Below are 14,774 nucleotides of genomic sequence, written 5' to 3'. Positions count from 1 at the left end.
CAGCCCTGTGTTGGCATGTGGGATAGAAGTTAAGACACCCAGATCCTGCCCTCTGGGAATTTATACTCTATTTGGGAAGAGGAAACAAATCTTTTTAGAAAGATCATTCTAAATTCCAGGCTGAAGTTTTTGGGAGCCAGTTGAGTGGTCTAGATAGTAAGAGCTAGAGGAGTCTCTAAATGGAAAAAAGCTCTATTGTTGTTTCATCCTTTAGCATTATTGTACCTACAGCTCAGCAGATCCCAGAGAATAAGCCATTATGTGTGAAAATATTTAAAGGTTTCTTCATTTAAAGCTCAACATATACCAGTAGCTTGGTGAAGCTACCAAGTTATGCCAAATCTTCAATAGTGATGTAGTTATATCATGATGGGGGAGATACCCTACCCTCTCCTCCTTCCTGCCAGCCTACCTTTGAGTTTCGAGTTCAGTTTTGGATCCCACATTGTCAGAAGGATTTGGAACAATGAGGGCCTAAACAGAGAGGAGTGACATGAGTGATAAAGTATGGAAACTATGAAACAAAGAGCATTCAATACAATTATGTTTATTAAGTGTCTATGTACCATGCACTGTACTAGGCATGGAGATGAGACTGTAAATAAGACAGATACAGTCTGTCTTTATATAACTTAAAGTCTAGTGAAGAGACTTTAGCCTGGAGAAGAGGAGACTTAGGTAATATAATTTCTATCTTTAAATACTTAAAAAGTAAAGAAATCAGACCTAAGTAATGATGATAGTAACAGTGAAAACCATGATACTAGCTATCATTGATTGAATTCTTACTTTATGTCAGTCACAGTGTTAAGCTTTTTGCATAGTTACTCTTTTAACTTCAACAGACTTTTGAAGTTGATATTATTACCAGGGAATGGAGCCTTAGAAAGGTTAAACATTTTGCTCAGGGGCACAGTGGATATCAGTGCAGATCTGATTTCAAAGCCCATGCTCTTAAGTAATGCTGTATTGTTTCTCCTATACTTAGAGCAGAACCAGACCCAAAGTAAAGTGGGGAAAGTAAAAAGTAGGCATTTTCTTTTAGAATAAATAATTGACTAACAGTGAGAGCTATCTTGTCATAGAAGAGGCTTCTTTGGTAGATAGTGACCTCTCTATCACTGAAGATGGGCAAATAGAATTGAGAACTCCACTGAATCTGGGTGTGGTGGCTCATGTTTGTAATCCCAGCACTTCAGGAGGTCAAGGCAGGAGAATATCTTGAGGCCAAGAATTTGAGACTAGCCTGGACAACATAGTGAGACCCTGTCTCTACAAAAAAAAAAAAAAAATTGGTTGGGTATGGTGGCATACACCTGTAGTCTCAGCTACTCTGGAGGCTGAGGCAGGAGGAGCTTGAGCCCAGGAGGTCGAAGCTGTGGTGAGCTTTGATCATTGCTTTCCAGACTTGGCAACAGAGCAAGACCCTGTCTCGTAAAAAAAAAACAAAAAAAACGACCAAAACACAGAATCCACTGATTGGTCAGCAGAGGGGATTTGTCTATAAGGATGAACCAGATAATGTTAAAGGAATTTAAAGGAAGAGAAAAACAGACTTCTTGGAGAAAAAGTAAAATTTGGATATAATGGAAAGAGTTGGGCTTACTGAGTAGTGGAGAATCAGTGTGAGAAAAGCTGTAGAGGTAATAAGAAACATAGTGGGTTGGTTTGGTTAGATAGAGGGACTGTGGTAGAAAACCATAGAACAAAAAGTTGGAAAGGATAGTGGGGCTCAGGCTCAGATATGTATACTTGTTGAACCAGGCAACTGTAGGTTCTTGAGCAAGGACAATGATCATGATGCAAGTATCTGAAATTTGGTTACATCCAGAAGTGTCTCTGACCTATAAAGGATCAAAATTTTATTTGTCTATGCTGAAAATAGAGCCATGTTCTTGGGGGTGAATGAGGCCTAGTGGTGTCCTGATCATTGTCCCAGGGCCTGGCCACAAAACCAGGGAATGGATGAAGAAGGTGATAATAACCCAAGATCTGTAAATTCTTGGATGTCTTTGTTGTCTGCTCCTCGTCGTTTTCTTTTTCTTTCACATTCTGTTGAATTGCTTTGTCAATGAGGGGAGGAATAAAATGTTCTTTTTAGAGGAATGTTACCACAACAAAAAGCTCATCAGCACAAACTGTTCCAAAATAAGACAAAAGCTGTTACCCTACTCTTCTCTGCACCAGTGGTGAGCTGTTCTTTTTCAGTTTAGTTTTTGCCTTGCCTTGGTTTCCACTGCTTTCCCTGCAATCTCAGGCCTCTCATGGTTAAAGAGGGCAGCTGGTCTAGGTTTGCATGATCAATCACAAGCTACCTTCCTGAGAGAGAAAGTAGCAAAATGTGTCTGCTTAAGTCAGTTTATTTTTTATTTATTTTATTTATTTATTTATTTTGAGACAGAGTCTTGCTCTGTCGCCAGGCGCCGGGCTGGAGTGCAGTGGTGCAATCCTGGCTCGCTGCAACCGCTGTCTCCCGGGTTCAAGCAATTTTGCCTCAGCCTCCCAAGTAGCTGGGACTACAGGCGTGCACCACCACACCCAGCTAATTTTTGTATTTTAGTAGAGACGGGGTTTCACCTGCCTCTACTAAAGAGACAGCCAGGATGGTCTCTATTTCTTGACCTTGTGATCCGCCTGCCTCGGCCTCCCAAAGAAGTCAGTTTAAACATGTATGAGATAGCCTTGGAGTTCAGGATCTAACTAGAAAGTTGCGTAGATATTGGGCAGGGCATGGTGGCTCACACCTGTAATCCCACTACTTTGGGAGGCTGAGGCAGGTGGATCACTTGAGGTCAGGAGTTCGAGACCAGCCTGACCAATATGGTGAAACCCCACATTTTTGTAAACATACAAAAACTAGCCAGGCATGGTGGCTCATGGCTGTAATCTCAGCTACTCTGGAGGCTGAGGCAGAAGAATCACTTGAACCCAGGAGGTGGAGGTTACAGTGAGCAGAGATCATGCCACTGCACTCCAGCCTGGGTGACAGAGGGAGATTCTGTCTCAAAAAAAAAAAAAAAGTTGGGTAGGTATCTCAGGGCTTAGAATATTTTGTAATGGATGATGGGGTACCAGAAACCCTGGTTCTTTTGGCCATCAAGAGGGTTTTTTTTTTTCTATTCATTAAAACTTTAATTCCACTTGCTAAATTTAATAGATGTGTACTTAACAATTATGCTTGGATTGTTTATGAAAATTTCATAAGACATTAAACAAAGCTAGCCATTATCTCATTTCCCTGTTAACTATTTTTATAGCACATGCATGTTAGGCAAGTATAAAAAAAAATTACAAAAGCAAAAAACCTAAAAAAAAAAAGAAGTTAAATACATGGGTTTCTTTTGTTTCCTTTTGCTTTACTGCTATGCTTGACATACACGAAGTAACGAATATCAAGCAATTCATTTTTACCTCATCTTTACTTTTACATTTGTTCTTAGGTTGCCAAAAACATTTAAATACAAATAAAACGAGTGTAGCAAAAATAATGAAAGGTAACAGCAGGTAACTTTATGGATATTGGAATGTGAACTGTTTCTGCCCTTATCCAGAGTAAAATGGGTCACAACTTTGTCTAAAGGAACACTTTTGCAGCTGTAGTCAAAGGTGTGTACATTGAGATTGAGTATTCCAAAAAAAATAAAAAAAATAAAAAAAATTCAACCTGAGAAGGTGTAAAAAAAAAAAAAAAAGAGATTGAGTATTCCACAGATATACATGGTTTAGCATGTGGTATCCATGGGATATCTGTTTCTACCACAGTCTTTTAAGTGCTTCAAACCTTAAAGTACCCACAATTACTACATCTGCGATGATCCTTTTTACTCCCCATCAGTACAAACAAATATGTAGGCATTTTTCTTTGGTTAGACATGGAAGCAGTTTTAACACTGGCCCTTGTGAAGCCACAATGTAGCAAAAGTACTATGCCAAACATTTATAACCTTTATAGAAATTCCACATCCCCATATTGGCCACTGTAAGATGAAAACAGATAACTCCCTAAATGTTAACTGGCTCTACTCCCCTATATTAAACATAAAAACCACATGGGAAATACAAAAATTCAAATAGAAGTAACACAAACCTGTCATAAATCATAAACAAAAACTCTTTATGGGACAGCATGGATGACAAATGGTCTACTATGTAAATTTTAGAATGAGGCAGACAAAAGTGGGAAGGCCAGTTAATTTTCCCCTCCTTCTCCTACTTCAGTTTCATTTCCCTGGGTATCCAATGAAGGACCTGAGATTTTTTTATAAGCCATCTAAAAGCCTTGCTGATCACTCAGAACCTTAGTAGAAGTCTGAAGGGGTGCTCTATTGAGGTTTCTTGTATTCAACCTCATACTGTAAACTTTTTGCATAACTGAACTGTAACCCCAGCACTAGATCTTTTAAAATTTTCGCCATTTCTTGGTGAGGCATGGTGGCTCATGCCTATAATCCCAGCACTTTGGGAGGCCGAGGCTGGTGGATCACGAGGTCAGGAGTTCAAGACCAGCCTGGCTAGCACGGTGAAACCCCGTCTCTACCAAAAATACAAAAAAATTAGCCGGACATGGTGGTACGTACCTGTAATGCCAGCTGCTCGGGAGGCTGAGTCAGGAGAATTACTTGAACCCAGGAGGCGGAGGTTGCAGTGAGCCGAGATCGAGCCACTGCACTCTAGCCTGGGCAATAGAGCAAGATTTTGTCTCAAAAAACAAATTTTTTTTAAAGCCATTTCTGAAGTCTTTCTTCCTACAGAAATTGTGACTAGAGTGTTAAATTTTCTTTGTATGAATCAAAGCATGTCTTCAGGCCCTCTTGCACTATTACCCCAGTACCTAGATTCCTATATACATTCTTATGATTGCTTCTTATAATTTTCCTATCTCTTCTTTGATTTATTCTCATTTCTTTTTGTAAAAGACACATTTATCTAGCATCATGATCAAACGATTACATTTAGCAATCAACAGCATGAGTAAAAAAATTACCTACATTAAAACTCTTTGTTAGCATGCTTTACGTTTTCCACAGAACAGAAACTAAAATAACCTGTTATACAATTAGTCACAAATACAGTCCTACAATTTTTTGCCTATACACATAAGTATTGTCTAAAACATGTCTTCTTTGTAGCAGCTAGGCCCTGCCACCACTGTGCTTGGCTGAGTTTACCAATCCGTTGTAACCTGTAGCTTCCTTGTCTCTTCTCTCTTCCTCTCTCCTGCCAAGCATTTTCCTGGCTTATTAAAATCTTTTCCTGGTAATTAAAATCTTCTGCCACTGCCACAGCTACTGCTGCTACTGGAACCGCCATAGCTGCCTTGGTTTTGTGGTTTGGCCACCATAGAATCCAAAGTTTCTGCCTCTAAAGTTTCCTCCCTTCATGCATCCAAAACTTGAGGACTGATTGTTATAATTGCCAAAATTATTGTAGCTTCCACCATCTCCAAAATTGCTTCTACTGCCACCAAAGCTGCCTCTGCCTCCACCATTGTTAAAGCTGTCATAGCTGACACTCCTGCTGTAGCTACTGTCCTGATTCCCATAATCCTGCCTCTGCTTCCATAGCCTTTGCTCCCTCAAGAGTAACCAGGCTGCCCCTCTCTAACCACCAAATTATAGCCATCCCCATTGCCACCAGATCCACTACCACCATGGCTGCTACTAAAGTCACCACAACCACTGAAGTTTCTCCTCCGTGACCAAAGTTGTCATTCCCACCAAAACCACCTCCATGATCACCACCAGTTTCCAGAACCACTTTGGTCTCTTTGGCTACATGAAGCACTAGCCATCTCTTGCTTCGACAGAGCTTTCCTAACTTCATAGTTGTGGCCATTCACAGTATGGTATTTCTTTTTTTTTTTTCCTTTTTCAAGTGATCTCCCATCTCAGCCTCCTGAGTAGCTGGGACTACAGGTGCACACCACCATACCTGGCTAATCTTTGTATTTTTTGTAGAGACGAGGTCTTGCCATGCTGTCCAGGGTGGTCTTGAACTCCTGAGCAAGTCATCCATGCCTTGGCCTCCCAAAGTGCTGGAATTACCAGGATGAGCCACTGCACCCAGCCAGTAATTCTTTTAAAAATACTTATTTTGAGACAAAGTCTCACTTTGTTGGCCAGACTGGAGTTCAGTGGTGTAAGCATGGCTCACTGTAGTCTTGACCTTCCCAGCCTCAAGCGATCTTCCTGTCTCAGCCTCTTGAGTAGCTGAGACTACAGGTACATGCCACCATACCCAGCTAATTTAAAAAAAAAAATTTAAAATTTAAAATTTATCTTTTTAAAAGCCTCCAACAAATACCCTTTTCATAGTTAAATGGGCACTTGGTGTTTGAGAATCTTCTCTTGATACAGCTCTTCTGTCCACCTTATGTAACTTTGCATTCATGGCTGCATCCACCTCCTTAACAGTGGTGTATGTGACAAACGCAAAGCCCCTAGAGCTCTTGGTGTTTGGATCTCTCATTACCACAGTCTGTGAGTGCTCCCTGTTGCTCAGAATGGCTCATTGGACTCTCATTGGTCATTTCAAAGCTCAGCTCTCTGATGAAGAACTTCTGCAACTGTGTGGCCTCTTTAAGAGACTCTGACTGGCCAGGCGCAGTGGCTCAAGCCTATAATCCCAGCACTTTGGGAGGCCGAGGCGGGTGGATCACGAGGTCAAGAGATCGAGACCATCCTGGTCAACAAGGTGAAACCCCGTCTCTACTAAAAATGCAAAAATTAGCTGGGCATGGTGGCACGTGCCTGTAGTCCCAGCTACTGAGGCAGGAGAATTGCTTGAACCCAGGAGGCGGAGGCTGCGGTGAGCCAAGATCGTGCTATTGCACTCCAGCCTGGGTAACAAGAGTGAAACTCCGTCTCAAAAAAAAAAAAGAGACTCTGACTTAGACATGACAGCAGTGTGAAGAGAGACTTTAATGATGAAGAGAGACTTTAATGGGCAGAAAAAGCCATTCTCATTTCTTATTGCTGAATCTACCTAACTGTGAAATTAGACTTAGGGCAAACAGACTCAGTAGAAATTGTATAGAAAAATATATAATCAGGCTGGTTGTGGTGGCTCACACCTGTAATCTGAATACTTTGGGAGGTGGAGGCAGGAGGATTGCTTGAGCCCAGGAGTTCAAGACCAGCCTGGATAACACAGGGAGACTCTGTCTCTACCAAAAAAAAAAAAAAAAAGTCAGATGTTGGCACAGAGACCCTAAAAGAGATGTTTTAAGAGTATCTTAAGGAAAAAAGAAAAAGAAAAATATATTATAGTTTGTGTAAGGGCAGCTAGTTTGGTTACTTAAGTGCCATCTTTGCTTGCTTCTCTTCTGGATAGCTGAGGCTATGTATTGTAGGCCCTTCAGATGTGCAAGATGGCTCTACTGGTGATGGTGTTCTTCTTGCAGAGCTGGCAGGCAGTTCTACCAGGCTGGCAGTATAAGAATTCATGACCTGGTCGGGTGCGGTGGCTCACACCTGTAATCCCAGCATTTTGGGAGGCTGAGGCGGGTAGATCATGAGATCAAGAGATTGAGACCATCCTGGCTAACATGGTGAAACCCCGTCTCTACTAAAAATACAAAAATTAGCTGGGCGTGGTGGTGTGTGCCTGTAGTCCCAGCTACTCAGGAGGCTGAGGCAGGAGAATTGCTTGAACCCAGGAGGTGGAAGTTGCAGTGAGTCAAGATTGTGCCACTGTACTCCAGCCTGGCACCTGGCGACAGAGCAAGACTCTGTCTCCAAAAAAATAAATAAATAAAATAAAGACAGAAAAGAATTCATGACCTGTGTTCTATTCAAGCCTCTGATGGGATTTGCTCCATGGGCAAAAGATTTGTTGTAATGGGATAGTACTGTTAGGTTGTCCTTAACAGTATGAGGTGGGCAGACAAGGGCCTACCTAAGACCATTGTCCCCTTGACTGGACCAGATATTTTGAGAGCAGTGCTGTTTTCTTTTCTGGAGCCTACATGGCAAATCAGGGCATTTATTCAGTCATTAAATAAATTCTTATTTAATACCTATTAAAGCCAGGTACTATTCGAAGGCTAGGGATTCCACAGTGTACAAAACAGGTAAGATCCCTGCTTTTATGAGCTTGCATTCTAGTGATGTATATGTCACAGGTGATTAAGTGATAAGAAAACTTTGAAATTAGGCAGAACTGTGATCAGATTATAGTAGTCTAGTGACTTTTCCCTTTGGTTTTCTCAGGGTAAAGTGGTACTTAATGATCCCTACAATTGCAGGGTTGTTGTCAGGATTAAGTGAGAAAATTGCTATTTAAAGTTCCCAATACAAATAAAGAACTCTCAAAACTCGACAATAGAAAATAAGCCAGGCCAGGTACGGTGGCTCACGCCTGTAATACCAGCACTTTGGGAGGCCGACAGGGGCAGATTACTTGAGGTCAGGAGTTTGAGACCAGCCTGGTCAAAATGGCAAAACCCTGTCTCTACTGAAAATACAAAAAAAAAATTAGCTGGTGTGGTGGCACACACCTGTAATCCCAGCTACTGAGAAGGCTGAGGCAGGAGAATCACTTGAAGCCAGGAGGTGGAGGTTGCAGTGAGCTGAGATTGAGCCACTGCATTCCAGATTGGGTGACAAAGCAAGACTCTATATGGGAAAAAGAAAAAAAAGAAGAAGAAGAAAATAAGCCACTTAATAACAAATGGGAAAAGATTGAACAGACTTCAAAGTAGATACATGGATGACTAATAAACTGTGAAAAGATGCTCAATATTATTTAACTGTTAGGGAAGTGCGAATTAAAACCATAATGAGGTAATACCACACTCTTGTTAGAATGGCTAAAAATCAAAAATGGACAATATCAAGTTCTGGACAAGGAGGAAGAGCCACTGGGACATGGGAATGTAAGATAATACAGCCAGTCTGAAAAATTTGATAGTTTCTTACAAAGTTAAATATATGTCCCAGCAATTCTACCTCTAGGTATTTACCCTATACATAAATGAAACTTTATATTCACAGCAGAACCTGTATGTGAATGTTTATATGATCTTTATTCATACTCACCAAAAACTGGACATAACCCAAATGTCCTTCAATGTGTGAATGGATAAACAAACTGTGGAAACCTACTCAGCAATAAAAAGACATGAATTTTTTGGATCAACACCTGTGGGGAAAAGCAAAACAAAACAAAAAGCAAAACAAAGACATGAACTACTAATATTCACAACATATGTGAATCTCAGAGGCATTATTTGAGGGAAAGAAACCAGTCTCAAAAAATTACATACTATGTGATTCTTTTTATATGACAGTCTGAGAAAGGCAAAACTATAGGGATGGAGACTAGGTCAGTGGTTATCAGGGGTTAGTAGTGTGGGGAGGGTTTGACTACAAAGGGAAAGCATGGAAAAATTTTTTGGGAGTATTAGAACTGTTCTGTGTCCAGATTGCAAGGGCAGTTACATGAATCTATTAATAAATATGTATTAAAACTCATAGAACTATGAACTAAAAAGTTAAATTTTATTATATGTTAATTTTGTTAATAAGTTCCCGGCATAATACCTGACACATGATTCAAGCTCGGTGAATGCTAGCTACTTTCCCTTTTCTCTTTCCTCTGTGTTTCCAGGAAACTGACTAGTATCTGACAGTTGTATTTTTATTAGACAGGGTCTCACTATGTTGCCTAGGCTGGTCTTGAACTCCTGGGCTCAAGAAATTTTCCTGCCTCAGTTCTCCAAAGTTCTGGGATTATGTGTATGAGCCAACCACACCTGGCCTGACAATTTTTTTTTTTTTTTTTTTTTTTTGAGATGGAGTCTTACTCTGTCGCCCAGGCTGGAGTCCAGTGTTCTTGGCTCACTGCAACCTCTTCCTCTGCCTCCTGGGTTCAAGTGATTCTCCTGCGTCAGCCTCCCAAGTAGCTGGAACTATAGGCGTGTACTACCACACCCAGCTAATTTTCTTATTTTTAGTTGAGATGGGGTTTCGCCTTGGTAGTCAGGCTGATCTTGAGCTCCTGACCTCTGGTGATCTGCCCGCCTTGGCCTCCCAAAGTGCTGGGATTACAGGCGTGAGCCACCGCGCCTGGCCCCTGACGATTGTATTTTAATGTTTGTATGATGTATTTTGAGCCCCTTTAGGGAAAGAACTGCTCTTATCTGGTTTGTCTCTGTTTTCCCCAATGCCCAACAGAGCCTGTTATATATAGAATATGTGCTTAATCACTGTGTTGAATGACTGACCAATATTGCTATAGCATTCTGCTATGGGAGTCTTAGCGAGGGTGTGATCACACATTTTAGGGAATAAGGATGAGTAGGTAGCAGTATGAATCCAGGAAGCTACAAGATCTGCTTAGGACTTCTGTTTGTGCTTGTGGTATGTGGTGTAGAAGTATAACACAGGGTTATGAACTTATGCTCTAGAATCATACAGACTCCATTCTGCCTTTTACAAGCTGTGGAAACTTAGAGAAGTTACGTAATCCCTTTCCATCTCAGTTTCTTCATTAGAAATTGGAGAAATAATAGTAGTAGGCCTTTAATGAAGTTGCTGCAAATATTAAATGAATAATTGCCTATAAAGCACTTAATACAATGCCTGACACATAGAAGAGGCTCAATGAAAGTTTTTATAGTTATTATTATCATTAGAAAGAACATATATTTTGATGCAAGCAAGCCTGTATTCAAAACTTGGCTTCACCACTTACTGGCTACACAACTTTAGACAAATAACCTCAATTTTCTGAGCCTTGATTTTTTTTTAAAAGCTATTTGAGGAGGGATGTTGTAGGGATATTGTGAGAAATTAATGTATGCGAAGCCCCTAGCACAATGCCTGGTTCATGATAGGTGCTAAAGCCATGTGTTTTTCTCCCTCAACATGAGGGTAAAATATTGAGGGCTGGCCTGTATAGTGAAATTCCAGATCAGCTCTATCACCATCCCATGGCACCACAGCGTTCAGCCATGGGAGCCACTCCCAGCAGTGTGACTGACTTGACTAAGACCAGGACACTGCAGGAGGTTGAGGTAGTTCTATTTTTGCCTAAGTGGTTGATATTAAGAGGGAGGGCATAATAGAACAGGATCACACATTTAGAGGGACTACAACTTTTCTGGCAGCTTACCCAGCCTCCTACATATGCCTGTGTACTTTTAAAAAGGTCTGGCTTTTGGGCCAGGCGTGGTGCCTCATGCCTGTAATCCCAGCACTTTGAGAGGCTGAGGTGGGCAGATCACTTGAGGTCAGGAGTTCAAGACCAGCCTGGCCAACATGGTGAAACCCTGTCTCTACTAAAAATACAAAAATTAGCTGGGCTTGGTGGTGGATGCCTGTAATCTCAGCTGCTTGGGAGACTGAGGCATGAGAATCGCTTGTACCCCAGGGAGGCAGAGGTTGCAGTGAGCTGAGATCGTGCCACTGTACTCCAGCCTGAGTGACAGAGTAGAACTGTCACAAGACCTGTTTAGAGTTTAGTGGGGTTGAAATAGACTTGTTTTCCATTGTCCCACCCAGAGGCATGCTATGTCTTAGGAGGCTGTGAGAGTTCAGGAAGCTGGCACCAGATGGAATCAGAGCTAAGAGAGCTAAACCCTGAGGGGAGCAGTCAGCAGGTTCACTTGCAATATCTAAAGTGCCAGAAGGAACTTGGACTTGATAGGTAGTAGTATATAGGGAGAGAGTAGGAAGCCCAGTGCTGTGGCTAATAGGGGCCAAATTGGATGAAGATAAGTAGCTGTGTTATTCACAAAAGTTATTACCATAATGAATAATAATTGTATTCCCTTTCAGGCTTTGGGCCTCATATCCTTATATTCAGATAGCTGTAGACAACACTTAAGTGTTCTGCCTCCAGTCTCTCCTGGAAAGCCTTGTTGTACATACTGCCAGTGATCTTCCTAACCTACATTTGGGTTCTGTGTCTCCTGCATGATTTCCTTTTCCTGTTTCCTTTAACTTCCTGTACCTTGCACTCCATCTCTTAAAATCCAACTTTAGCCTTTCTTTGTTTCTTATTTAAATATGTTTTTAAAGAGTCGGGGTCTCGCTCTGTCATCCAGGCTGGAGTATAGTGGCATAATCATGGCTCACTGTAGCCTTGAACTCCTGGTCTCAAATGATCCTTCTACCTCAGCCTCCTAAGTAGCTAGGACTACAGATGGGCACCACCACACTAGGCTAACTATTTTTGTAGAGACAGGGTCTTGCTATGTTGCCAAGTCTGGTCTTGAACTCCCGGTTTCAAGCGATCCCTCTACCTTAGCCTCTCAAGTTGCTAGGGATTACAGGTGAGAGCCACTGCACCCTGGCTACCTTTGTTAATTCTCTAGACATACCTCCTACCACTTTGGTCTGGCTCCAATCTTCTTTGTCTTATAAACATTTTGTGTTTATTTCCAGTTCCCCTTCTTTGCTCAGGTAGTTCTCCTTACCTGGAATTAACCTCTTGTACCTCTCCCCCACCTCTAGCCCTGTCTGTATCAATCTTAGTTGTCCTCTGGAATGGGCCAGCTTCATTTTTTATGAACCTTCCCTGACTTTCCCATCCCCACTGATTTTCCTCATCTCACTACTGACTCCCATAGCACATAATCTCTGTTGCTCAATTTAGCACTTAATCAGAAATTACCTTCCTTTGTGCCCTAATGATTTTGATTGTATTCTTTTGTCTATAAATTTGTCTTTCTGCACTAATAATGATATTATTATTAGTAGTATTTTTTGAGATGCAGTCTCGCTCTGTCGCCAGGCTGGAGTGCAATGGCACCATCTTGGCTCACTGCAATCTCTGTCTCCCGGGTTCAAGTGATTCTCTTGCTTTAGCCTCCTGAGTAGCTGGGACTACAGGCATGCGCCACCATGCCAGCTAATTTTTGTATTTTTAGTAGAGACAGGGTTTCACAATGTTGGCCAGGATGGTCTCGATCTCTTGGCCTTGTGTTCTGCCCGCCTCAGCCTTCCAAAGTGCTGGGATTATAGGCATGAGTCATGGCGCCTGGCCATACTGGCATTATTAAAGTACAGCTCATTAGATTACTTCTACCATGTGCCAAGCCAAGCTTATTACATATGAAGTTTTGTTTATTTCTTAACTACTCTGTGAACTAGGTGTTATTAACGCCATTTTAGACATGATAAAACTATAAATGAGTGGCTTACCTTTGTTTACTTAATTAGTCTAAATGCTGATCTGCCCTTCAACACTCCCACCATTTGGCTTTAGTTCATCCTACTAGTTCATGTTATACTGCATTTTCTTGCTCTATGCTATAACCACCCCAAACATGCTCTTCATATCTTATGACTATGCCCCTGTTCCAGTTAAATCCTTATCCTGGCACTTCTCTCCCTCCTACTTTGCCTGTAAAAATTTCACTCAAGCCAGGCTTGGTGGTTCAGGCCTATAATCTCAGCTACTTGGGAGGTTGAGATAGGAGGATCACTTGAGGCCAGGAGTTCTAGACCAGCCTGGACAACATAACAGGACCCCATCTCTTAAAAAAACCCACACATTTCAGTGGAATTACTGGAATAAAACAATGACAAAAACAACAAATAGAAACAAAAGGGAAAATAAATTTTATTTGTCCACCAAGGCATAGATCAGGGTTTCTCAACCTCAGCATTGTTGATATTTTGGGCCAGATAGTTCTTTGTTGTGGGGAGCTGTCCTGTACACTGTAGGATGTTTGTAGCAACCCTAGCCTCTACACACTGGATGCCAGTAGCAAACCTTTTCTTTTTCCCTTCCAGTTTGGCAACCAAAAATATTGCCAGTTACAATTGTCAGTTGTCAGTTTTCATGCTGTCCCTCGTTGAGAACTACTGGCCTACAATAAGTGTTGCTTCATCAAAGAAACCTTGTTTGTTCCCCTACAGTGGGAAGTAATCCTCTCTCATGTTCTAGAGTACTTGGCATGAACCTCATGTTTGGCATGTTGCTCTGTTCTGTATTGTAACTGGGTCCATCCTTATCTGTCCTACCAGATTGTGGGTTCCTCTAGAGGGCATGAACTAGGTTTTATTCATTACTGTTTCTCATAACATTGTGTTTGGTTCAGGGCCTTTCTCATAAAGGTGCTGAGTTGAGGTTTTTTAAATTTTGAATTTGAAAACAAAGATGCTATCTTATTATTTTATGCCCTTTAAATTGTTCCTCTAGTGCAAAGGAGGAGTACAGAGTGGGCTGGTCAATGGTACTGGAGACAGAGTGCTTTGGACTTACAAGTTCCCTGTCAGGATAAAAGCTGAAGTCAGTGTTGGGTTGTTTTTCTGGAGTTGCTAGAGTCTGGGCTCTAGACGTGTTAGTGTGTGACCCATATGTCTGATCTCCTCTTTGACCCTCTTCCCTACTCTTCTGCCTTATGTTATGAATCACATGCAGAATCTGAATGGAGGTAAGATTACTGTACTTAAAATAATAGAAAAGACTTTGAGAATAACACATACTGTAGGGGCACAAGTGAAGAAGAAAAAAGGAGAACACTGAGGATGCTGAAAGGCTATGTAGTAGAACAAAAGTATGTACTTTTAGAGCAAGAAAGCTGATGGTTTTAGGTATACTTTTGAAAATTATTAGTTGTTTGAATTTGAAAAATTTCTCTCTCTCTTTCCTTCCTTTTCTTTTCTTTTTTGAAATAGAGTTTTGCTCTGTCACCCAGGCTGGAGTACAGTGGCATGATAACAGCTTACTGCAGCCTCAAACTTCTGGGCTCAAGCAATATCTTCTTACTACAGCCTCCTGAGTAGCTGGGATTACAGGTGCATGCCATCATGCCCAGATAA

General features: G+C 41.4%; 1 protein-coding gene across 6 annotated transcripts in view; it reads left to right on the top strand.

Annotated features, from left to right (window-relative positions):
• Positions 1–14,774, top strand: part of STIM1 (stromal interaction molecule 1) — a 251,042-nt gene that overhangs the window by 133,391 nt on the left and 102,877 nt on the right. The gene's annotated exons all lie outside the window — the stretch shown is intronic.

Source organism: Aotus nancymaae, unplaced genomic scaffold, assembly GCF_030222135.1.
Source record: "Aotus nancymaae isolate 86718 unplaced genomic scaffold, 86718_ANA_hifiasm-v0.15.2.pri h1tg000059l, whole genome shotgun sequence".
Taxonomy (NCBI): domain Eukaryota; kingdom Metazoa; phylum Chordata; class Mammalia; order Primates; family Aotidae; genus Aotus; species Aotus nancymaae.
Note: the sequence above shows the minus strand (reverse complement) of the source record. Positions and strands in the feature narration are given on the sequence as shown.